At 45.3% G+C, this 24,508-nt stretch overlaps 1 protein-coding gene and 1 non-coding gene across 9 annotated transcripts in view; one reads left to right on the forward strand and one right to left on the reverse strand.

Moving 5' to 3' along the window:
• Window positions 1–24,508, reverse strand: part of SLC39A11 (solute carrier family 39 member 11) — a 424,377-nt gene that overhangs the window by 154,564 nt on the left and 245,305 nt on the right. The window lies entirely within an intron of this gene.
• Window positions 8,272–8,376, forward strand: LOC132356320 (U6 spliceosomal RNA). Its single transcript, XR_009499836.1, has one exon. It is a non-coding gene; the product is annotated as a U6 spliceosomal RNA (small nuclear RNA).

Genomic DNA, 24,508 nt, shown 5'->3' on the forward strand with positions numbered 1-24,508 from the left:
GGCGAGCAGGGGCTACTCTTTGTTGCGGTGCACGGGCTTCTCATTGCGGTGGCTTCTCTTGCTGCGGAGCATGGGCTCTAAGTGCACGGGCTTCAGTAGTTGTGGCACGTGGGCTCAGTAGTTGTGGCTCGCGGGCTCTAGAGCGCAGGTTCAGGAGTTGTGGCGCACGGGCTTAGTTGCTCCGCGGCATGTGGGATCTTCCCGGACCAGGGCTCGAACCCGTGTCCCCTGCATTGGCAGGTGGATTCTTAACCACTGCGCCACCAGGGAAGTCCCAACTGAAGTATTTACTTTGCTTAGTTACTAACCTTTAGGCAGAGACACAACTGGAGTTTAAGAAACATAATGAAAACCTTATTTACAATCTTTGTAACTATAATAGATTTCTCCATTTATCATACTAATAATCTCAATCCACACGATTGTCAGAGGGTGAAATGCAGTCTGTGTAAGAAGGCTGATTAGATTCCCTTGTCTTTTCAGTCAGTACATATTTTCCAGGCCCTGAAAGTCATCCATGCCTTAGCTTTGATGTTTATGAATAAGCAATTGCTTTGCTACAACAGAGAAACAAATAGGTCTGTGTAATTGGTAAAAAATTAAATGTACGCCAGAAGAAGAAATGGGTTCACTATTAGCTAAAGATTTCTCATCCATTAAGCAAACCACCCACTAAAACGTTGTTTGTTCCAAATAGCTAAGTAAGATAATAATTTCTACTCTCGGTCAACGGAACCAAGATTTCCAATAAGATTAAAACGTCCACCTACCAGGTCAGCTCTTCTACTTTAAAGGGACAAACAACCGCTTTATCAACATGAGCTCATTCCTGATGAATTAACTGTTCTCCAAAAATAAATCCCAAGTGGACTCCAGAGCTGCCTCTAATTCTTCTTAGCTTACCCTACACATTGTGTTCAGTGCAAACACCCTGGTGGGGAAGAGACCTCCATAACTACTGGGGGATCCACCAGCAGAAGACATTTGCTTCAAAAGAGTTCCAGCCCCCTCAGTAGAGAAAGGGCATTTTGGAGAATTGAAGACTGCTTATAAGAGCTTTGCAAAGGACTCTCCACCTCTCCGGGAAAGATGGGGGCTGCTCACTTGACTTATACGGTTGTAAATTACCAGGTCGAGGAGGAGTCGTCCAAGAGGACAGCACCTATTTCAGGCTTGTGTCCAACTGCTAACATGAACTTCATAGTCATTTGGGTCACTTTCACCTTTGACATAAGGCCGCTCTGCCATCTCCTCTAATTCTGAGAATAAAGATTCGTAGCCAAGACCACTGTATCTCCAAGCGTGGAATGAAGACATCCATTGCTGTGCATGGTGGAGGCTCTTAAAAGATGACTCCTGGACCTCCCACCAGTAGCTCCTGAATTAGAACCTCTGGGAGAAGGGCCCAGGAATCTGCATTGTACAAGCCATATGTCCCTTCACTCTCACCCCAACATATTTCTGATACAGACTATACTCTAAAAATGAATGTTTCGGACTGCCCAACTACAAGTGAGTCGAGGGATTACCTCTGCACTTAAATTTACTTTAGTCCAGGGACTTCCCTGGTGGCGCAGGAGATAAGACTCTGCACTCCCACTGCAGGGGGCCCGGGTTCGATCCCTGGTCAGGGAACTAGATCCCACATGAATGCTGCAACCAGGAGTTCACATGCCACAACTAAGGAGCCCATGTGCTGCAACTAAGGAGCCCGCCTTCCGCAACTAAGACCGGGTGCAGCCAAATAAATAAATAAATATTTTTTTTAAATTTACTTTAGTCCAAATACTACTGCCTAATTTGGTGTCTCAAAGTACTAGACAGAGATATACCTGACCCTTAGTCATAGCTGGGCACCTAAAGATTCATATGACTTTTTTCCAAACACACAGTGGGAAAGGTAAAGGAATTTAAGACTAGAAGATGAAAAGTAATTGAACTGTCTTGATAGGAACCATCATTTCCTTACATCAAATAAAAATCCTTTTCTTTTTTTTTTTTTTTAAGAGGATAGGGGTCATCTTAAGGAAATGCAATCACCAGCAGAAGAATTGAGAGAAAAATAAATTCCTTCAAACCAAGACACTCTCTCATCTTGCCTAAGTCGATATAGGGTCTATAGACAGGGACTCTATAGGGTCTAAATCAATATAATCCCTCTGTCTAATTATATATATAGCGTTTCCTCTTTTATCCTAGAAGTTGGTCACCAGGAATCAAAACATGACAGGATAGATGAAAACTCTTAGCTTCTATAATTAAGAGAGTATCCACACTGCCAATATTAACACACAGCATGACATTCTGCAAACCACAATGGAAAACAAAATCTTTCTTTTGTGAAAGGCTGCAAAACTGAAAGGAAAACATGGTGCTTCTAAATAGGTTTAAGTGAGACTAAAATTCCACAAATATTTCTCGGTTTATGGATTTTCTTTGCTTTTCGGGATACAAACAGTTGATGCTGGATCACAGGATAATCGCTGGAGATTAACAACGAAAAAAGAAAAAGATAAGCACAGGCCTGAAGATTTAGGGTTTGCTTTTTGTCTTTGCTACAAGAAGGTCAGAGAGCTGGGGCTTTACCCGGATGCAAAGGAGACTGTAAGTCCATGTCTGGCTTCAGTAGGAAGTGTTTCTTGGTCACAGTCCCCAGTGCTGGGCAACAGAAACCAACTCATTCATCGGAAGTGTCCCGAGGGAGGGGCTCGTGGAACCAACCCAGGAAGGCCACAGAACCCACCCTGGAACCCAGACAGGGCCAAGGGAGACCAGGAATTCCTGCTCCACCCACAAAATGCCCCCACGTTGCCCTCAGGGTGGCACCCTTATCCCCAGTGTCCCAAAATGCTGGCCACTCCTGCTGTAACACTGCCCCCTTTGCCGTCAGGCCCATCTAACTGGCCAAGTCAAGGTCACCTCCAGTTGCCAGACAGGCTGGAAGTCCAGCTTCTATCCTGAAAGCCAGGCTCTGTCTTTCACCAAGACTTGCGAGATGGGGCAGAAGGGAGAGTCCCAAACATGCTCGAGGGGTTCAAGAGCCAAGCAGCTAGGGGAGAGAGGGGCAGAGAGAGGGAGGGAGAGATTCATGTCCTCAGACATCTAAGTCTTCAATGCCTTATTCTACATTAAAGTTGCACCATATTTTTCTCACTCTTTAGAAAGACACAACGAAATGAACGGAATCTATGGTAGACAATTCTCAAGCCAACTCCATCTCCAGTTCTGTACACGTCACCCTAGGAAAGTCCCAACCGCTCAAGGTTTTTGCCTCTTCCAAGTGTAACTGAGCTGAATTAGACAGACTCCAGGGCCCCTTCCAGCACGAACCTTCTGGGCTTCTGGAGACAGCCTCTGACACAGCTGGCCTAAATGACCACTCATCCCTGGTGAGTAGGAGAGAGCAGCTGTTTCCAGTGCCAGAGTTTCTAGAACTCTGTTCTAGCCCAAGAAATTCCCCAAGATGAGTTTCATGGACCGCACATTCCAACCGTTCATAACATAAGGACGTGTTCTAAATGAACAGCAAGTTCATCTGCCCCAGGGGAATCAACCTCTTTTGTGCCCTCAAGTAAAAGCACTATTTTCCCTTAAAATGTATTAAAATATTTTCTGACAATACCCAAATTCCCATCCATTATAGGAAATACACAGAATACTGATGAGCACAAAGACAGACAGAAAACCACTCACCACACAGAAGTGACCGCCTTTCAAAAATCCTAACAATCTTTTCTATATTTATACTGTGTGTGGATAAATGCAAACACACACACACATCTTTTAATTGAATCATACTATTTTGAAACATGACTTTACACAGCAATAAATCATAACTACATTCCATATCATAATACATTCTCCTGTATCAGAGGCTCTCAACCAGATTCCCGTTAGCTGCTAGAGGTCGAGATGGGCATGATGTAGAATTTCCAGTAGCCAAACAGAGAGCTAAGAATACATACTCAAACATATATACAATGGAACATTACTAAGCCATAAAAAAGAACGAAATAACGCCATTTGCAGCAACATAGATAGACCTAGAGATTGTCATACCAAGTGAAGTAAGTCAGACAGAGAAAGACAAATATCATATGATATCACTTATATGTGGAATCTAAAAAAATGGTACAAATGAACTTATCTACAAAACAGAGTCACAGATGTAGAAAACAAACTTAGGTTACCAAGGGGGAAAGAGGGGAATAGGGATAAATTGGGAGATTGGGATTGACACATACACACTACTGTATATAAAATAGGTAACTAATAAGGACCTCCTGTATAGCACAGGGAACTCTACTCAATACTCTGTAATGGCCTATATGGGAAAAGAATCTAAAAAAGAATGTATATATGTATATGTATAACTGATTCACTTTGCTGTACACCTGAAACTAACACAACATTGTAAATCAACTATACTCCAATATAAAATAAAATTAAATTTAAAAAAAAAGAATACATACTCAAGATTTCTTTTCCTGTCAGAAGAAAAGATGTGCTTATGGTCCAAATCATTTCAATGTCAAGCACAACCAATTAACTTCCAGGCCTCGAGTGAGGTTTGGTGTTTAGAATAATAAAAGGTGGCTGGACAGGAATGATAAATCACCAGTTTAAAATTGGCCAAATGTTGGTGGAACTTAAAAGGGCCAATATTTCTTGTTCTGAGACTTCTGTGATGTAAACATTATCTTTAGGAGTTGTTTCTGAGCCCTTCCTTCTTAGGCTCAATTTAAACGGTATATGAAAAAGAACATGTGTCTAGGCAGGGGTGCTTTCTGCAGCCTACTTTTCCATCATATTTAACATTTTTCCCGTGCATCATTTATTTGTTGTCTGTTTGCAAGGCCATCGCCTCTTGTGTCTGGGCCTGAGCTTTGCTCACAATTATATCTACGGCGCCCAGCACGGTGCCTGGCACAGAGGAGGTTACTTAAATATTTTGTGTACTAACCCTATTACAGGTGCTGTCCTAACTACCCACTCACAGAAGACACTACTTCAACCTAACCCTCCCCAGGAGACAAAGGGGGAAAAAAAAAAAAGGAGGGGAGAGCAGTTCCATGAATAGTAAATGTCAACCTGAAAAGCAGGACAATCAAACTCATAACCTTATATAATCACCAACCCCTCCCACCCCATGACACACAGCAGCCCAAGATGAAGCTGATTCTTGCTTCATGACCCCCTCTGCTCCCCGATTCACGATCAACTATCACTGACCGAGTATTTGTTGTACACCCTGCAAGGCCCTAGGTGTTCAGTGACCTGGAGAACTTTTTATCTTCTTTAATCCTAGAAGCAGCTCTAGGAGGTATGAACCCTATCTTACAGGTAAGGAATGGGTTAGCTCCGGGCCCTACCCAACACCTTCCTTCCAAGTAGCTGCCCAGCCGCTCTCCCCAGCTCCACCCCCTTCCTGTAATTGACAGCCTACAGTGTGCGTGTGTGTGCGTGCGTGCGTGCGTGTGAGAGAAAGAGGGCACACATGTGTGACCACACCCAGATTATGATCAATTTATTTGCTTTGAGGTGGTCTAGCAGTTTCTCCTCATCCTCTTCGGGGGACTGTCAATTAAAGCAAAGAACGGTGGGCTTCCCTGGTGGCACAGTGGTTAAGAATCCGCCTGCCAATGCAGGGGACACGGGTTCAAGCCCTGGTCCGGGAAGATCCCACATGCCGTGGAGCAACTAAGCCCATGCGCCACAACTACTGAGCCTGTGCTCTGGAGCCCGCGAGGCACAGCTACTGAGCCTGCGTGCCACACCTACTGAAGCCCGCGTGCCTAGAGCCCGTGCTCCACAACAAGAGAAGCCACCGCAATGAGAAGTTCACGCACTGCAACACAGAGTAGCCCCCACTTGCGACAACTAGAGAAAGCCCGTGCACAGCAACGAAGACCCAAGGCAGCCAAAAATAAACAAATAAATTTAACAAAAAAAAAAAAAAAAAAAAAAAGCAAAGAACGGTGGGCGGGCCCAGCCTGAGTCGCTGGTGGGCTGGCTGAAGGCACCCAGAACTCCAGGAGACACACACCAGGGAAACACGACAAGGGGGAAGCCCACAGCAGGCTCTCTGGCACTTTCCTCTTTTCTCACCTCTCCAGGCTTCCCTCCTTTCCTTCTTCTCCAAGGTAATGACAAAGAGTTTCTCTGTCACCGGGTATGAAGGATGCGGGAAGAGCGGTTCTGGGGGACCAGATGAGACTCTGGGTTCACTCCCTTTACAGGAGCCGGCTCCCCGGCCACCCAAGTTCCCAGTCTTACCACTTCCTGGTTATGCATCTTTAGGGATGTCACTTGGTACCCTTGGATCTCAGTTTCCACGCTTGCCATGTGTGGATGATAATACTGCCCGCCCTGAAGGACAGGTGAGGGGAGATGGGGGGGTCCCCTGGTGGGCACACATCAAATACAACACGAACCCCATCTCAGCAGTTCCCACCATGAACTTGTATTACATTTATAAAAATATAAAAGAAAGGCTAATAGCGTGTCTAGTACACCTCGTCCATTCTTCACTTAAATCCCCCAAATCAGGAGGTTCGTAGTGAAGGAGAAAAAATTAGATCATGATAGGACTGAATGTAGAATTTTCAAGTACCGTCCAATCCCAACTCTCCACGCCCGCACAGCAGAAACGTGCCTTGGCTGTTAATGTGAACATTTCAAAATTCCACAATCATACTGACATTTTTAACTTTCAGGAAGGATCCCCTGCTGCTAAAGATAATAGGGACTTTCCATCAATAAAAGGAGAGGGCTAGTGCCCTTCAAGATCACTGTCAATTTTGCTTTGGAGTACAAAGTAACTTTTTTTCCCCTTCCTTTTCTTTCATTTAAAAAAAAATAGATTTACTGATCTAATGTAGTTTACTGAGGTTAACAGTAATACCAGTTTGCACTTCCTAAAAAATGTTACAACCAAGGAGATGGGAGCATTTGGAATCCCTGAAGCATGCTGGTTGGTTGGTTGCTTATCCAGATATACATAGATAGACAGATGGATAGACAGACAGGCAGATCTACATACATAAATACATACGTGAGCTGTGTAATATATATAAATAATATTCCGATGCTATTTCATTAAGCCATTATATTTCCATTTTCAGATTTTTTTAAATTATACATATACGTATAATGATTTTACACACACACATATATAATTTTAGAACTCCTCCTTGGAAACTGAAACTTAATGGCTTAATGAGATAGCATCAGACAGCTAATTGCCGGGAAGAATAAGCACCACTCTTTACTCTCTGGATTTGACCATAAAGACAGTTAATAAGGGAAATGGCTGGGAGGAAAATTGGTTTCTAAAAACTAATCAAGCCAAAAAGAATGCAGCTCCCAGCAAGGGAAACACATCTCTTTCTCTACCATTTTTGGTTAAGAGTTGGGGGTCTTCAAAGGGTGGTTGTCTTTGCGTAACAATTCCAGCGGGCACTCTGCGTAGACGGCCCCCTGCCTCGGAGGGGGCTCCGCGTGGATCCCTTCCCATGTGCGGGGAGGCTGAATCCCCGAGCCTTCTGCTTTCTGAGGCTGCTGGGAGCCAACAGAGCAAAGACAGAAACTGGTTCTGATTTGGCAGGAATAAGACGAATTAGGAATCCAATGGAGTGGGGCTGACCAGTGACAACAGCATGGGGACAAAGGAGGCCACACTCACGCTCAAACGTGGACCCCGCCTGGCGAAATGAGACGATTTAATGGGGACAGAACGGAAACCCTTGCCAGGCTGGGAACACACTTTCTCATGCTGTTCCCACTCAGCGACCACAAGGAACCCATGAAGGATGGCTTGGTTTCCAGTGGGAAACAAAGGCCACTCAACAGAGGTCCACAGAGGGGGAGAGACATGGCTGGGGAGAGCTCTGTACTCCTCCAGCTTCAGCTCAAAGCAGAGATGCCTTCCTGAAAATGAAGGCTTCAGAAGGACAGACTCTCCAAGGGATGTTCACATTATTACTGACCATTAATGCAAAAAAGGACCACAGGGTTGCAAGACAGAGCGTCAGTCATCCTCAGGCCACACTGTGGCGCTTATTACACAAAGAGGGTAGGGAGGCCAAGATGGGTATGGTAGGAGCTGTCTGTGAGCAGCTGGACGGTAGAAGACCCTAACAGAGCCCAGGCCAGGTTTAGAGCCTTTCATGGTGGCTCTCAAACTTGAGCATGCTAAAGTGAATGAATGAATAAACAAAAAACAACGGAAGATCACCATTTAGGGAGCCTGAGCAAAGTGCAGGTTCTTCTGTTCATTTCAGCAGCACACGTGCCAGAATCAGAAAGATACAGAGAAGACTAGCATGGCCCCTGAGCAAGGATGACACCCACACTGGTGAAGCATTCCATATTTTTCTTTTTCCCTTTATTTTTTAAAAATTTATTTATTTAATTTATTTATTTTTGGCTGCACTGGGTCTTTGTTGTTATGCACAGGCTTTCTCTAGCTGCGGCGAGCGGGGGCTACTGTTTGCTGCGGTGCGCAGGCTTCTCATTGCAGTGGCTTCTCTCGTTGTGGAGCACGGGCTCTAGGCGTACGGGCTTCAGTAGTTGTGGTACGCGGGCTTCAGTAGTTGCGGCACGCGGGCTCCAGTAGTTGCGGCACGCGGGCTCAGTAGTTGTGGCTCACGGGCTCAGTAGTTGTGGCTCGCAGGCTCTAGAGCGCAGGCTCAGTAGTTGTGGCACACGGGTTTAGTTGCTCTGTGGCATGTGGGATCTTCCCAGACCAGGGATTGAACCCGTGTCCCCTGCCTTGGCAGGCGGATTCTTAACCACTGCACCACCAGGGAAGCCCACATTCCATATTTTTGAAATAGGGAGTTAACAAATTGTCGACTGAAAAAAAAAAAAGCACAACCTAAAAGCTGAGAATTATGTTTTATTTGGTGGACTTGCTGAGGACTTCAGCCCGGGAGACAGCCTCTCAGATGGCTCTGAGGGAGGCTCTGAAGAGGCAAGGGAGGGAGCCAGGATATACAGGAATTTTTGCAAAAAAAAAAAAAAAAAAAGTCAGAACATCAAAAGAAAAACCAGACATCTGTATGGGAAGATGCAAGAGTCTGGCTCATTGAAATCATGCCTTTGATGAGCACCTTAACCACCTAGGACCAGTCTCCCGTTTCTGTCCATCTCAAATCCCCTGAGGGTGCACAGTCCAGGGTGGCCACAGTGGCTGAAGGCTTGATGGCCTCAACATCCTTTGTTTACGGACATGGCAGGTGACATTCTTTGTCCTCAGAATCAAAGGGCATAAAATTTCAGTTAAGCACGATGAGATGCCTCAGTTCTTGAGATCTGCTGTAGCACTCAGTACCAACAGTCAACAATAACGTGTTGTACACTGAAAAATTTGTTACGAGGGTAGATCTCACGTTAAGTATGCTTACTATAAGAAAACAAAATTTAAAAAGAAATATCACCTAAATAACTTTTATAACAATTGTACTTTAAAAGAAATTTTTAAGTGCAGATTCTTGGAACTCATGGTAGAACTGGGCAGGGCTCAGGAGTCTGCAGGTATAATAGACACTTTAGAAAACATAACTTAGGGGACAGAGAAGGATCCAGGAAAACAATGGAAACCCATTAGGAATGGACTCCCAAGCTTGCTATGGCCAGCCCCGATCTCTTGCCAACTGTTCACTGGGCGTCTTCACTTGTGGGTCTTCTCATCATTTTGCTCACCTGGCACCGAATGGAACACATCACCTTATGCCCCAAATGTGTTCCCACTCTTGTAATCGCTCTTAGGATAACCGATTCCGTAATCACCTCCACTTACCAAATGAGGAACGTGGGAGCAAGCATCAGTGCAGAAAGCCCAAGGAACCCACACTGAGAAACCCTGTTCCGAGGGGACCCAAGGGAAACCCACGGAAGGATGCTGGGGGAGTGAGTGCGGAGGGGACGGGGCACGGAGGTGTGCTCTGCCTAGGGGATAACGTGCCACACCTTCACTCAACGGTCCCTGACTCTGGTCCAAAGCACATGAGCAAGAACAGAACATCCGACCCAGACAGAGCTACCTGGCGCTTTTCTTGAAATTATTAGAGTGTAGCATTTACCCACCCTAAACCCCCCTGGCAAGTTCTCCCCTGCCCACCAAAATCTGTCCCCCATTTTGCCACTGCAGCCCCCAGCCTGCGGAGAAGTCAGGTCTGGGCTCAGCCGAGCCTGTAGGACCGCCGGTGCCAGAGGCAGGTAGCGGGGGTGGGCTACACGTAGCAGTGTGCCTGCCGCCATGGCAACCCACAGTTAACCAGGGACGGGGAAGAAGGTGCTCAGCTAACTGAAACCCAGGCAACGTTCTAACTCAAACCCCGAGGCAGTCAGTGCTCCGTTAGATTCTCTCCTGTCCTCTTTCCCCACGCCCCGTCTTTTCTTGTCACCAAGTGGCTTTAAACCATCTCCCCCCTCCACCCACCCCCCGAAATCATCTCCGAAGATGAGGCTTTTCATAAACCACTGAGCCAAACCTCCCTCCCACTCAGCACACCCAGTCCCAGGGCAGCCTGAGATCCCCGCTCTGTCTGTCAGCTCTCCATCTCAGAGGAAATTCTGTTTGCCCCAAAGATTCTTAGGAACACCTTGGCTTCCCTATCGCTTCCTCACTGCGGGAACCCAGGACAGATATTCTCACACGATGCTAGGACTGAGAATCACCTGGAATTTTAAAGGCAGGTTCCCCGGCTCCGTCCCTAGAGAGTTGACTTTGGCAAATCAGGGGCAAGCATAAGCATCTGTATCTTTTTTTCTAGCACCCCGAGAAGTCTTGATATAAATAGATCAAGATTCACCTGGTGAGAAACGTAAACCAACCAATTTGGGGTTTTCCCATAGCTCTGTATTTCATAGGGCGGGCTGAGCTCAGCTAAAGCTGGACATTTAAATGGCCTCTTGGCCATTAAATGAGCCACAGACTGTGAAAGGGTTAACAGGAGACCCCCTGCTGCTGCAAGGCGAGTTCCCTAACACATGTTCTGAATATGCTGGATGCACACAGGAAACACCTCCTAGGATCCTCACCCTCAAGGCACGCCTTCTCCAAGCTGCGAGGTGGGACAGGAAAACAAACACGCTCAGAACCCAAAACATTCACGAAGAACTCACCGCTTATAAAATGAGTCCCTACTCAAAAATTCCCCCCCAGCCTAACAGTTTAACAGAAGTCCTAACCCACCTCTTACGTCAGGTCTTGAGGATCGTGAACATTTGTTTGTATTTTCATTTGCTTGTCAAATGTATGGAAACGTCAAATCACAAGTCATGAAAAAGATACAAGTTCGTGAAGCTGCAGGAAGTGAGGTTGAAGGATGGCTTGTTGCTTGGCAGAACCTGGGACACAGAGGACCTGGAGAACAACTGAAGACAAGACGTAGCAGAATTTTTTTGCAGATTTAAGTCTCTGCCTAAGATAGGTCAGTTTTCAGCAAGATTAAAGATTAAGATAAAACCAAAATCTCCCTCCACAAACACCTAGAAATGATGCATGAAATAAACAAATCAAAAGGATTTCAAATACACATCTGAGCTTGCAACAAAGAAAGGGGATCAGGAAGCATAAGGAAGCTAGAAACCAGAGCCTATACAACAAAACCAGTCCAGAGGATGCCTAGGGATTAACACGGTTTCCAAGAACAGGTCCTGGGTGTTACCGTCCACCTGGGGGCCTTGGGCCACATCAAGTAGGAGGTGAAATTCTACAAATGCAAGTGTCATAAAATTCTGTCCCTGTGTGGAAGAGTGGGCTAGAGAAACAAATCCATCCAGCTGCACAGAGGGACAAAAAAGATGACTACATGTTTCTGCCTGGTCTCTGGAGAAAAAAAAAAAAAACTAGTAAAATTAAAACCTTGGGTTTATACTTTGAACAGGTCAGACTTCTGAGTTTCTGCTTTCTGTATGGGCTAGGAAACCCCAATCTGAACATCACTGTAGAAATTGGCTCCAGGCTAATGTTATGGCAAAGAGGTCTTACAGAAACAAATGCAAAACTACTCTGAAGGGTTTTCCACGATGCGGGACACTAGGAATCCTTAAGGAAAAATGCAGCCCACTAGAGAAGGATTGATGCTAAAATGTTACGAAGCCTAGAAGAAAACAACACACTATGAATGGAAGTCAGTGGACACACACAGAGGGAGACACATGGCCTTTATGTAATAGACATGATTTAAAACATACATGCACCCCAATGTTCATAGTAGCATTATTCATAATAGCCAAGTTATGGAAGCAACCTAAGTGTCCATCAACAGATGAATGGATAAAGAAGATATAGTATATATACAATGGAATACTACCCAGCCATAAAAAAGAATGAAATTTTGCCATTTGTAAAGACATGGATGGACTTGGAGGGTATTATGCTTACTGAAATAAGCCAGACTGAGAAAGACAAATACTGTATGATATCCATTATATGTGTGATCTAAAAAGTAAAACAAACTAGTGAATATAACAAAAAAGAAACAGACACATGGATACAGAGAACAAACGAGTGTTTGCCAGTGGGGAGAGGGAAGGAGGGAGGGGCAAAATAGGAATAGGGGATTAAGAGGTACAAACCATTATGTATAAAACAGATAAGCTACAAGGATATATTGTACAACTCAGGGAATATAGCCAATATTTTATAATAACTGTAAATGGAGTATAACCTTTAAAAATTGTGAATCACTGTTGTACACCTGTAACTTATATAATATTATACATCAGCTATACCTCAATTATATATGTATATAATATATAATATATGCCTAACCTGATTAAAGACAGAAGAGAAGAAATGAAAACCATAAGAAAAGAAGCACATGTAACAAAGAAAAAGCAGACATCTTAACAAGAACCCACTAGGACAATTAAAAAATAAAAACTATAGTCATTTCACTTAAAAACTCAACAGACAAGTTAAATAGTAAACTAGAATCAACTCAGTGACTTATCCATGGACTAGAGAATAGATCTAAAGCACAGAAGAGTAAAGGGATGGACAATATTAAGAAATGCTTAAGGGGCTTCCCTGGTGGCACAGTGGTTGAGAATCTGCCTGCCAATGCAGGGGACATGGGTTCGAGCCCCGGTCTGGGAAGATCCCACATGCCGCGGAGCAACTAGGCCCGTGAGCCACAACTACTGAGCCTGCGCGTCTGGAGCCTGTGCTCCGCAACAAGAGAGGCCGCGATAGTGAAGAGGCCCGCGCACCGCGATGATGAGTGGCCCCCGCTTGCCGCAACTGGAGAAAGCCCTCGCATAGAAAGGAAGACCCAACACAGCCAAAAATAAATAAAATAAAGAATTTAAAAAAAAAAAAAAAAAAAGAAAAAAAAGAAATGCTTAAGACACATGGGAGATAAATAAGAACACAGAATATACATCTAAGTATATAATAACTGTTGCAGAAGAAGAAAATAAAAAATATGAGGGAGAAGCAAATTTGAAGAGATAATTACTAAAAAATTTTCCTGGAATAATATAATAATAAAATGAGCATTCACATTAAAAGAGCACTCCAAGTCTTAAAGCAAAATAAACACACACGTGCGCGCGCACACACACACACACACAAAGCTACATCGTACTGAAAATAAAAAACACCAAAACAAGTGAAAAATGTATAAGCAACCAGAAAACTGAAATAAGGCTGCGGTCGTGTGGATTTTTATGATGCTTGCAGAGAATATATAACCTATAACACAATTCTTTAGTTTGATGGAAGCAGTCTAAATGGAATAATAAGGAATAATATTGTCAAAATGCTAAAGGAAATAAACATTTCTGTCAACCTAGAAATTTAAGCAACTCAATTTTTCTTTCAAAAGTCAGACCAAAATAAAGATATGTTTAGATGAGACTAAGATTTTCCCTTCATGGATCCTAAGTGAAGAAATATTAAAGGAAAAATAAAAGAGAATCCAAGAAGGAGTGCAATGCAAGAAGCAATAGTGAAGAAATTAGCAAAATGTTGGAAAATAGAAGCAACCATTGATTATTAAAAAAAAACAATAATGCTAAGTGGTAAGCTGAATTTCAATAAAAAACTTCTGCTCTGCCAAACACAGTATCAAGAATGAGAAGACAAACCACAGACTAGGAGAAAAATCTTTGCATAAAGAACTGTTATCCAGAATATACCAGGAACTATTAAAACTCAACACATAGAAAACAAACAACCCAGTTAAAACAAGGGCCAGAGACCTTAAAAGACTCCTCACAAAAGAAAATATACAAATGGAAAATAAGCATATGAAAAGATGTTCCACGAGATATGTCATCAGGAAAACGCAAATTAAAACAAAAATGGGGGACTTCCCTGGTGGTCCAGTGGTAAAGAATCCTCCTTCCAATGCAGGGGACACGGGTTCGATCCCCCATCAGGGAACTAAGATCCCACGTGCCGCGGGGCAACTAAGCCTGCAAGCCACAACTACTGAGCTAATGTGCCTCAACTAGAGAGCCTGTGTGCCGCAAACTACAAAGTCCACGCACCCTGGAGCCCGGGCACCACAACTAGAGAGAAGCCCGTGCGCCACAACGAAGAGCCCATGCTGCAGCAAAAGATCCCACATGCCTCAATGAAGACCCCATGTGCTACAACTAAAGACCCGACGCAGACAAAAAAATAAAAATAAATAAATAAAACAAAAGTGGGATACTGTTACAAACCTATTAGAACAGCCAAAATCCAGAACACTGACGACACCAAATGCTAATGAAGATGTGGAGCAACAGGAACGCTCCTTCACTGCTGGTGGGGATGCAAAACGGTACAGCCACTTTGGAAGGCAGTTTGGTGGTTTCTTACTAAGCTAAACATACTTTTACCATATGATCCAGAAATCCTCCTCCCTGGTATTTACTCAAGAGTTAAAAAACTTGCACACAGATGTTTACAGTGGCTTTATTCATCATTGTCAAAAACTGGAAGCAACCAAGATATCCTTCAGTAGGTGAATGGGTAAATAAACTGTGGTCCATCCAGACAATGGAATATTATTCAGCAGTAAAAAGAAATGAGCTATCAAGCCACGAAGACATGGAGGAACCTTAAATGCATATGACTAAGTGACAGAAGCCAGTCTGAAAAGGCTACAGACTGTAAGAATCCAACCATATGACATCCTGGAAAAGGCACAATTATGGAGACAGTAAAGCAGTCAGTGTTCTCCAGCAGGTAGGAGGGAGGAACAGATGACGAGGTGGAGCACAGAGGGTTTTTTAGGGCAGTGAAAATACTCTGTATGAGACTATAATGGTAGATACATGTAATTATACATTTGTCTAAACGTATAGATCGTACAAAGCTAAGAATGAACCCTAATGTAAACTATGGGCTTCGGGTGATAAGGACGTGGCAACGTAGGTTCCTCAGGTGTAACAAATGCACGACCCTGATGGTAATGGTGATAATGGGGGAGGCTATGAATGAGTGGGGGCAGGGGGTGTATGGGGAATCTCTGCACCTTTAGTTCAATTTTGCTGTGAGCCTAAAACTTCTCTAAAAAATAAAAGTCTATTTAAGAAATAGCAATACGAGTGACTAATCTGAAGGTATTAAAAAAAAGGGTACAACTAAAATATTAGAAAAATAACATGGACGATGAGGGGGAAAACCAAGTTAAAGCATTCTACGGTCCTTCAATTGTTAGAGAGAAGAGTACAGATACTGATTAATTCTGAATGTCACTGAGTCAAGTATGCATGTTAAAAAAGTAAAGGTAGCCACAAAAGAAAGAAATTGAATTTAAAACTTCCAAACTGGGAATTCCCTAGCAGTCCAGTGGTTAGGACTCTGTGTTTCCACTGCAGGTGGCCTTGGGTTTGCTCCCTGGTCCGGGAACTAAAATCCCACATGCCTCAGTGTGGCCAAAAAAACAAAAAAAAAAACCTTCCAAACTAATAAAGACTAAGGAAAAAAAGAGGGAGATAAAGAAAAATCAATCAACCCCAAAAAAGTACAAAAAAAAAAGGGAAGAAAATGCATGATAAATAAAAAGGACAAAAGAAAATGTTGAGAAGCAGTATCAATCTTGAACAAGGCCATGCCAACACCCACAGCATGCCTCCAAGGTAAACAGCCTCTGGTATTTTGGACGAGGCACCCATGCATGCACATATGTATACACAAACACATTAGATGCAAGATGGTATCATTCATAAAAGTATTGAAGGAGATCAGAATATGCCTCCCTCAAATATACCACTATGGCATATGGATTATTTTGAGCTTAAGGCACTGAGAAACAGCAGATACAGAAGGAACTCTCTGTCCTCTCCCTTTCTGCCCAAAAGTGGGACATAACTTTCCCTTTGTAACGGTTATATAAATTTTCATTTGTGAAGGTGTGTCCCTTCCCTGTACCAGGAAAAGGCAAACACCAGAGATGGCTTGAACCTGAATAACAAACCTTGCTAAATAGCCCTTATCTACCATTAGTTTCCCCCATGTATTTGTCTTCCCACAATTTATGGCCGCTATAAGTCCAAATCTGTTTTCTTTGTCTAGCCACTTCTCTATGATTTATTGCCTCTTGTTAAAATGGTAATATAAGCTCTCAAGGCAAACCATTTTATGAGTTTTCATTTCTTTTCTGTGGAGCCCATGTGCACATAAAATTAAAAATAAAATTTGTATGCTTTCCTCCTGTTAATCTGTCCCTTGTCACTTTAATTCACATGCCTCATGCACAAAACATAAGAGTATAGGAAAAGCTTTTTTTTTTATCATTTCTATTCGCAAATTATCAAGGATTAAATAATCTCAATCTCATGTTAGCTATTCCAGAGAAGTAACTGGGGGAGGGGAGGAAGAAGAAGCAAAACACCCCAACTCTGGATGAGACTGGTATTACCTTAATATTCAAACCAGAGAAATACAACATAAGAGATAAAAATTTTAAGCCATACTCATTTAAGAACATAGATGCAAAATACTATGCATATAAGGGAGCTATCTTTAGTATCTTTCAAAAGGTATCTATCAAAAATCCATAGTAAATATCACATTAATGGTAAAAACAGAAATCTTCTCTTTAACATCCACATGGTATGCAGAATTCTAAAGACAGAACCCAAGATACCCCCTCCCCCCTGTGTACACACCTTGTATGACCCCTGGGACTGTTAATACAATGGATTTCACTCCTGTGATTAGTCACAACTGACCTTAAGACAGGGAGACCTGCCAGGTGGGCCTGGCCTCATCTCATGAGCTCTTTAAAAGAGAGAGTTTTCTCTTGCAGGTCCCAGAGGAGAAAGTCAGTGATTTCCCTGGGGATAAGGCTCAGAAACATGCATTTCAGGGGGGCACCCCCAAGTAAGTGCCCCAGTGCTGCCACCCCTGAGTGGTAGCAGTGGAAGTAACAAGCAAGCAGCAGACAGCACTTGCTGACTGGGCATTTGTCAAGAAGTACATTTAGAAGTAAGTGGAATTAAAAGCCAGATTCTTATAGGGAAGGGAAAAAATAATTTCCTCTACCCACTTAGGTTCTGTGCCAGGGGCCCTGTAAATTAAACTGACAAAGACAGATTAACAAGAGAAAAACAAACAGAGTTTATTAACATGTGCAGCGTGCACACACATGGGGGAAACTCAGTGATGAGTAACTCAAAGGGGTGGTTAGAACTTGGAGCCTATGTAGCATCTTAACAAAGAACAACAATTTGTAGAGAAGGGACAAGACAAAGGAAAAGAAATTTAGGCTCTTAGGAGTGACAAACTGGGAAGGTCAATATACAGGGGAACTAATGGAAGAAAAGGGTTGTTTTAGGAAGGCCTGTTACAGATTCCTTGGTGCCTTCTCTGGGCTGATAAGAGTCTCTGGAGGTGAAGAGTCCTGCCCTTCCTAATGCAGGGAGGGTCTCCTGCTCACGGGCAATTTTATGTCCTGTTTTTAGGTAAAAAGAGGGAGGTCAGAGAGCGTGTCTGCTGCATCTGCCATTTCTCAAGTGTTCTTAGCTCCAAATAATCAATACACCCAAGAAGCATATTTTGGGGTGGTATGCTCAGATCCCCTACATTCTCAAATACTGGTGTGCATGTTAAATATGGAACCCTGGGCTCCTTCCCCTGAGAATCTGGTACTAGAAGCCAGTGGCAGATTCCTATTTCTAAATTGCATTTTTAAAAATTGATTTTCTTAATATGAAAAGAGCATAAAGAAGAAAAGAAAATGGTATGTAATCCCACTGCCCAGATAATCCGTGCTGACATTCCAAAGCATAAAAGTCATAGAGATACATGGTGAGAAATGCAAATAGAACAGAAAGGGCTGAAATGAAAACTCGGAGTCTCTCTTCCGTGGGTAACCAGTGATCACAGATCTTAATGCAGGCTTTCAGAAAAAAATATTAGATTAATACCAGGATTTATGTCCTTTTCAACAGTCTTTTCCCTACCCAGAAGGAATGAGAGTGTATCCCGTTTTGTAGTTTGCTCCTTTTTTTTGTTTAATATAACCTGCAGATTTTTCTACACATCTGCACTTAAAAAAACCTACCTTGTTCATTTAAGTAGGTTTAAAGTAGGGAAGGAATCACATCTGCAATCAGTGTCTGCGGTGATTCTAATGCGGGGGGTCAGCAGAGCACGCTGAGAAAGCCTGACCGCACTCTCTCTGCTTGCAATGTCAATCCACGCAGAGGCTTTGGAAATGCCATCCGCTCCTCCCTAACAAGCAGAGTCCTGCAACGTCTCTGAATGGCCTGCATTTCGGCACTGCTCTCACAGTAGGTGGGTAAATATTCCTGTCCAGACTCTCTTCATCCACCTGCAATGGTCTCAGGATAACTGCTGGGGGGTCAGATGGCACTAAGGCAGGAAATTATTCCTGGCTTTAACCTCTGAAAACGGTGTGCCCTGAAGCAATCAGTGCGCTTGCAAAGCACCATGGGTAGACCCCAAATCACCACTCATCCATTTGCAATCTCGGTTCAATGCCAAAGCGAAGGAAGCAGCCAAGGGGCTGGCCCTGCACAGCCCCGGAGGCTCTCCAGATGCAGAGAGACCCCTCCCTCCCCTCCTCCTCGGGCCACACTCTCCTGTAGATCTGTGGTTGACTGTTAAGTGGCTCCAAAGACAGTGTTGCTGTTGATTGGTTCGAAGCATCATTTTGCAGTCTCCCTGATCTTTCAGTTGGAAAAGGTCTGCCTGCTAATGAGCTTATGATATCCTTCACCTAACTATCTCCCCAAATCCCCGGCCACCCCCCTTTCCTGGCTGCAGAGATGATGTCTACCACTGGACGATCCGCAGCTGGGAGGCCTGTGAGTGTGCTTTCGCTCTTGTCCAGATGCCGGGGCCTGGGAAGGGGCAGGTGGTCCCATCCAGAGGACAGAGTCCTGGAGGGAAGGGGAGCTGGAAGCTGAGACCTAAATCCTGAGACTTATAGCTCCTCCGGCGGGGAGGGGGGGTGGGGGTGGGTCCCAGATCTCCACCCACACCCCAGCCACGTCCTCTGAGGGTGCCTTCCCGCAGGAGAGCCTGGGACACAGGCGTGCTCCACCATGCCCCCCAGGAGTGGTCACCTGGACCAGGCAGGTACAACTCACCAACTCTGCCAGATGCTCAGACTCGACTGTTCTCTTGAACTGAGAACACAGCACCCTGGGAGCTGTGGGGTAGCCCTTAACTCGCTGTGGCACAGCTGGCAAAGCACGTTTGCAGAGTGAAGAAAACAGAAGGAAAGCAGAAATGAGAGGCCTTGGTGAAGAGGCAGAGTAGAATGAATAAACATGGGCCCTCAGCTTTGCATTTCCTAACTGCAGTACCCACGAGGCCCCACTGATCTCATTGCGCTTGGATTCAGTGTCCTGAAAATGCAGTCTCCTTTCCTCCTCTGGCTAGTGTGGGTTTCCCTCCCTTTCAACTGCAAGCTCATTTTTTTTTTTTTTTTTTTTTTTTTGATAAAGACAAAAACCACAGTTGCGGGAAAGTCTTGATGGCTAACAGTGGAACAAGAGAATAGCAGGTGGGAAATAACCACTTAAATGTTTGCCCAGGGAAAGCAAGCCTGTGGGAGAGATGAGCATGGATGATTTTCTCTCCGAAGAAAAGAGAAAACTCCTGAGTCCCCTCCGCCTCTCCTGATGGATGCGGGGACATCTACGCTCACTCCCCCCCGACCCCAGACCCGATTCTACTCCTAAACGGGGGGAGAGCTTCCTCCTCGGCAAGGCCGGACGCTCAGAGGAGGAAGAGCTGGGGCATCTGTTTCCAAGGCTGTTTGCGATGCTGAACAAGCCTCACGCCAGGAGAAAGGGGAAGCCCCCGCTGCTTGGTAGTTCCAGGTCCTGTACATCTTTCCCGTTGGAGCTGATACAGGAGCCGGAAGTTATCAGCCCAGAAAAAAAAAAGAAATTGAGGTGTCTGTCTCCTGCTTTCACCTTCAAAACCTTGCCCCCAGAGACACCACCAGGGGCAACCCTGAGAGGAGAGAGAGAGAGCCGTCGACACATGAGCAGAAGTGCTCCTGATGGGGCCGGGGGGGGGGGGGGGGGGGAGGGAACGTGGTGGCCACTGGGGGTGCTGTCTGTATTGGCCACGCCGAGCTAGGGCCCCAGCCCCATCCCTCCCCCTCCCCGAGGGAAAGAGCACAGCCAGGGTTTCCCACCCAGCAGTGGACAGAGCAAGCTGGACAAAGATTGCGGGGCTCGGGGCCCATTCACAGCTGACGCTTTCCCCTGAAAACATGGTCTAATCCTTCTATACCCCAGATGAAACTACGGGATGTTACAGTGGCTGCAGGTTGAATAAACCGGGGGGAGGGAAGAAACCTCACAACCGCAACACCCAGGAGGGTGCATGTATCTCAGACACAGTAGGAGAGACAGAGCAGATCGCTGTGGAGAGAGGAGAGGAGGAAGATGGGGGCTACTTTGAGGAGGGAAAGCTGTGGTGCAATTAGGCTGGATGCTGGAATAACATTTTGAAGGTTGGTGGGGGGGAGACACAAGGAATGTAATTAAGTGAACTGCAGACATTATTTTAAATCCTGTTCACATTAACGCTGCGTATATTCCACTTAATTCATCATTACTGAATTTGCCAGCAAAGCTGCAGGGTGAAACTTCAGCCCAAAGCTCAATTACACCCAGGCAGAGTGGAGCATTTTTCATGTCCCCGAGAGCAGCCCAAAGAGAAAGATGCACTTTTCATAACGTCCTGGGTGACAGGGACCTTTCTGAACACAGCGGCCACCCTCTTGAGGACTCCCTAGGAGGGCAGAGGGACCCTGGAACCCCCTGAGGTCATCCAGCATACGCTGGCCAAAGGCTCCACAATCCACCCATCCTTCCTTTCCACACACACACACACACACACACACACACACCATGCATGTGTCTGTCCTCCTACATTCATGTGGTTCATATTCATTACGCTGTTTGTATGTGCTCATTTATTCATGATTATTTGTCCTGAAGTCAGGGTTTCTTTCCTAGCCCATTTCCTTCCTTTTCCCCTAGAGCACTTTCAGTGCTACTGTGTTAGGCACCTCCTTCTTCGTAGTTAAACCTGGAATTTTTCTTGTGACATCATTACGCTCTGCCATGTCCAGAAACCTCCAGCTCACTGGGTGGAAATAAAGGCTGGATTGTGATGGCTGAATAAAGAATAAACAAACAAAGGGCGACTGTGGGCCACTTACAGAGAGAAGTTGGCAGAAGGCAAATGCTTCTTACCAGGGGCTGATGTCCCCTGACCCCAAAACCAAAGTCAAGTCGGGAAGAGCCAAGGGAGCATGTCATTCAGTTCTAAATGTTTGACAGTGCTTGTTAGAACATAGTGCTAGTGGGGCCGCAATCACCGAAACTCACATCCTATGGGACCTCGGCAATTTCCCTGTGCCCACAGCCATGACACGAGCCCCCAGGCCCCAGCCAGGCACCCAGCATGAGCAGGCCCTTGGTGATGAGGTGACCAAGAGGAAGCGCATCACGTGACTTAGTGTCCCACCTGGTTTAGATGAAACGTAATTAAGCACCATCTTACCAAAAGATTCAAAAGCGTCAGCATCTCAATCAAGAAGGGCAGCACCACACGCCCGAACGATCACTGTACGTGTCTGAGAAAGACGTGTTAAGTCTCAAGTTATACTGAGAAAAGCTGGGGTGTGTTAAGGGGTGTGCTTTTGAGGGGAAATGCTGGGAAAGACTTGGAGATAAGCATTCACGTCTTTCCAATGTAACTGTGTGTCCCTCTCGCCCTCTTTTCTAGTTGGCTTCCCTCTTCCCTCCTCTCTTAAGCCATTGCTTCGTGATCATCTATCACACTGGGTCTTTGAACAGTAATTCACAAGGCAAAAATTATCGGTGGCTTTATAATCAGGCCCATTTCCCTGACTCCTTTGAAGGGCAGGCAATTAGACCCACAAAGATAAATTATTTTCACTCTGGTCAGTGTCATGTTAAAATGAGGAAAGAGGGGGAAGAGAGATCCAAACCTTTATTTGCAATTGGCGTATCATGCTCACTCAAACCCACCAATTAATTTTTTTTCCAATTACTCGTGAAAGATAATTAGGGTAGAAGAAAAATCAGCAGCTGGGCACAGAGAAAAATTGCAGGTAATTTTCGATGAACGGGATTTTTCTAGCCACTGGCCTGGGCTGACCCTATGGGGAGCCCATCAAACGTGCTGCCTGGGATAGATCACGGAGTCGTGATAGATTTGGACAGACAGAGCCCCAAGACGAGTGTGCTTTATGCTGCTGTGTGGTGGGCTCGCGTTTTCACACCAAGGGCAAGTGATTGGACGGGGTTTGTCTTCATTCTGAAAACGGCACAAGCAGATCCCTCCTCTCCAGAACTGGAGGTGCTCCCTGCAAGAAGCAAAGCTCTTGGAAACACGGTAGCTCCGTCACACCGACACGCTCAGCCTTTGCTACTGCTGCGGAAAGGGTGTCACTTGTCTTGGAGATTTCAGGGGAAAAGCCAGCCTGTCAGTATACAGTTGACCCTTGAACAACGTGGGTTGGAACTGCGCGGGTCCATTTGTACACGGGTTCTTTTCAATGGTAAATACTGCAGTAGGACACCATCCGCGGTTAGCTGGACCCCAAACACCAAGGAACCGCGGAGGGCAAGCGTCCACTCTAAGTTATACCCAGATTTTCAACCGCGAGGAGGGTCGGAGCCCCTAACCTCTGCACTGTTCAAGGGTCAGCTGTATTTTCTTTGAATATTTCAGGAAAACACACGAACGTCCAGCCCAAGGGCCTTTGTCCTATTTGAACACACCAAGCTTGCTCCTACCTCAGAGCTTTTGTTTCTGCTTTTGAAACAGGAGGGAAGGGGGCAGGAGACAAGCCTTTAAGAATGACATAGCTGTTGAGGATATGACATAAACTGGTTAGAACCGGTTAGGTCCAAGATGGTGGCAGATTCCACTTCAGGTAGACCTTGAGCCTCACTATACACTCACTGTAATGCATTATTAGCTAAATGACACACCCACAGGTGCCAGGACAGTTCCAAGGCCAACCATAAAAGGCCAAAAAGTAGGCAGTGGCCCAATTCCTGGAAATCCCCGCCCCTTCCCTAAAATAGTTGGAATAATCCTCCCACTCATTAGCCTATGAAATTACCCAGCCCATACCAGCGAACCACGCCATATTTCGGGGCCTCTCGTCTTTTGAGATGGACCACATTCTTTCTATGGAATGTGTATCTCTCTAAATAAATCCACTTCTTACCTACCACTTTGTCTCTCACTGAATTCTTTCTGCGATGAGACATAAGGAACCTGAACTTCAGTAACTCCTGAGACCAGGTGTGTGATTTCAATTAAAAGACAGTGGGGGGCTTCCCTGGTGGCGCAGTGGTTGAGAATCTGCCTGCTAATGCAGGGGACACGGGTTCGAGCCCTGGTCTGGGAGGATCCCACATGCCGCGGAGCAACTGGGCCCGTGAGCCACAACTACTGAGCCTGCGCGTCTGGAGCCTGTGCTCCGCAACAAGAGAGGCCACGATAGTGAGAGGCCCGCGCACCACGATGAAGAGTGGCCCCTGCTTGCCGCAACTAGAGAAAGCCCTCGCACAGAAACGAAAACCCAACGCAGCCATAAATAAATAAATTAATTAAATTAAAAAAAAAAAATTTAAAAAAAAAAAAAAAAAAAAAAAGACAGTGGGTTCGGGCTTCCCTGGTGGTGCAGTGGTTAAGAATCCGCCTGCCAATGCAGGGGACACGGGTTCGAGCCCTGGTCCGGGAAGATCCCACATGCTGTGGAGCAACTTAGCCCGTGTGCCACAACTACTGAGCCTGTGCTCTAGAGCCCACGCGCCACAACTACTGAGCCTGTGCTCTAGAGCCCGTGAGCCACAACTACTGAGCCCACGTGCCACAACTACTGAAGCCCACACGCTTAGAGCCCGTGCTCCGCAACAAGAGAAGCCACTGCAACGAGAAGCCTGTGCACCGCAACGAAGAGCAGTCCCCGCTCGCCAAAACCAGAGAAAAGCCCACACGCAGCAACAAAGACCCAACGCA

The sequence above is a fragment of the Balaenoptera ricei genome, chromosome 20, assembly GCF_028023285.1.
Source record: "Balaenoptera ricei isolate mBalRic1 chromosome 20, mBalRic1.hap2, whole genome shotgun sequence".
NCBI classification, from domain to species: Eukaryota; Metazoa; Chordata; class Mammalia; order Artiodactyla; family Balaenopteridae; genus Balaenoptera; species Balaenoptera ricei.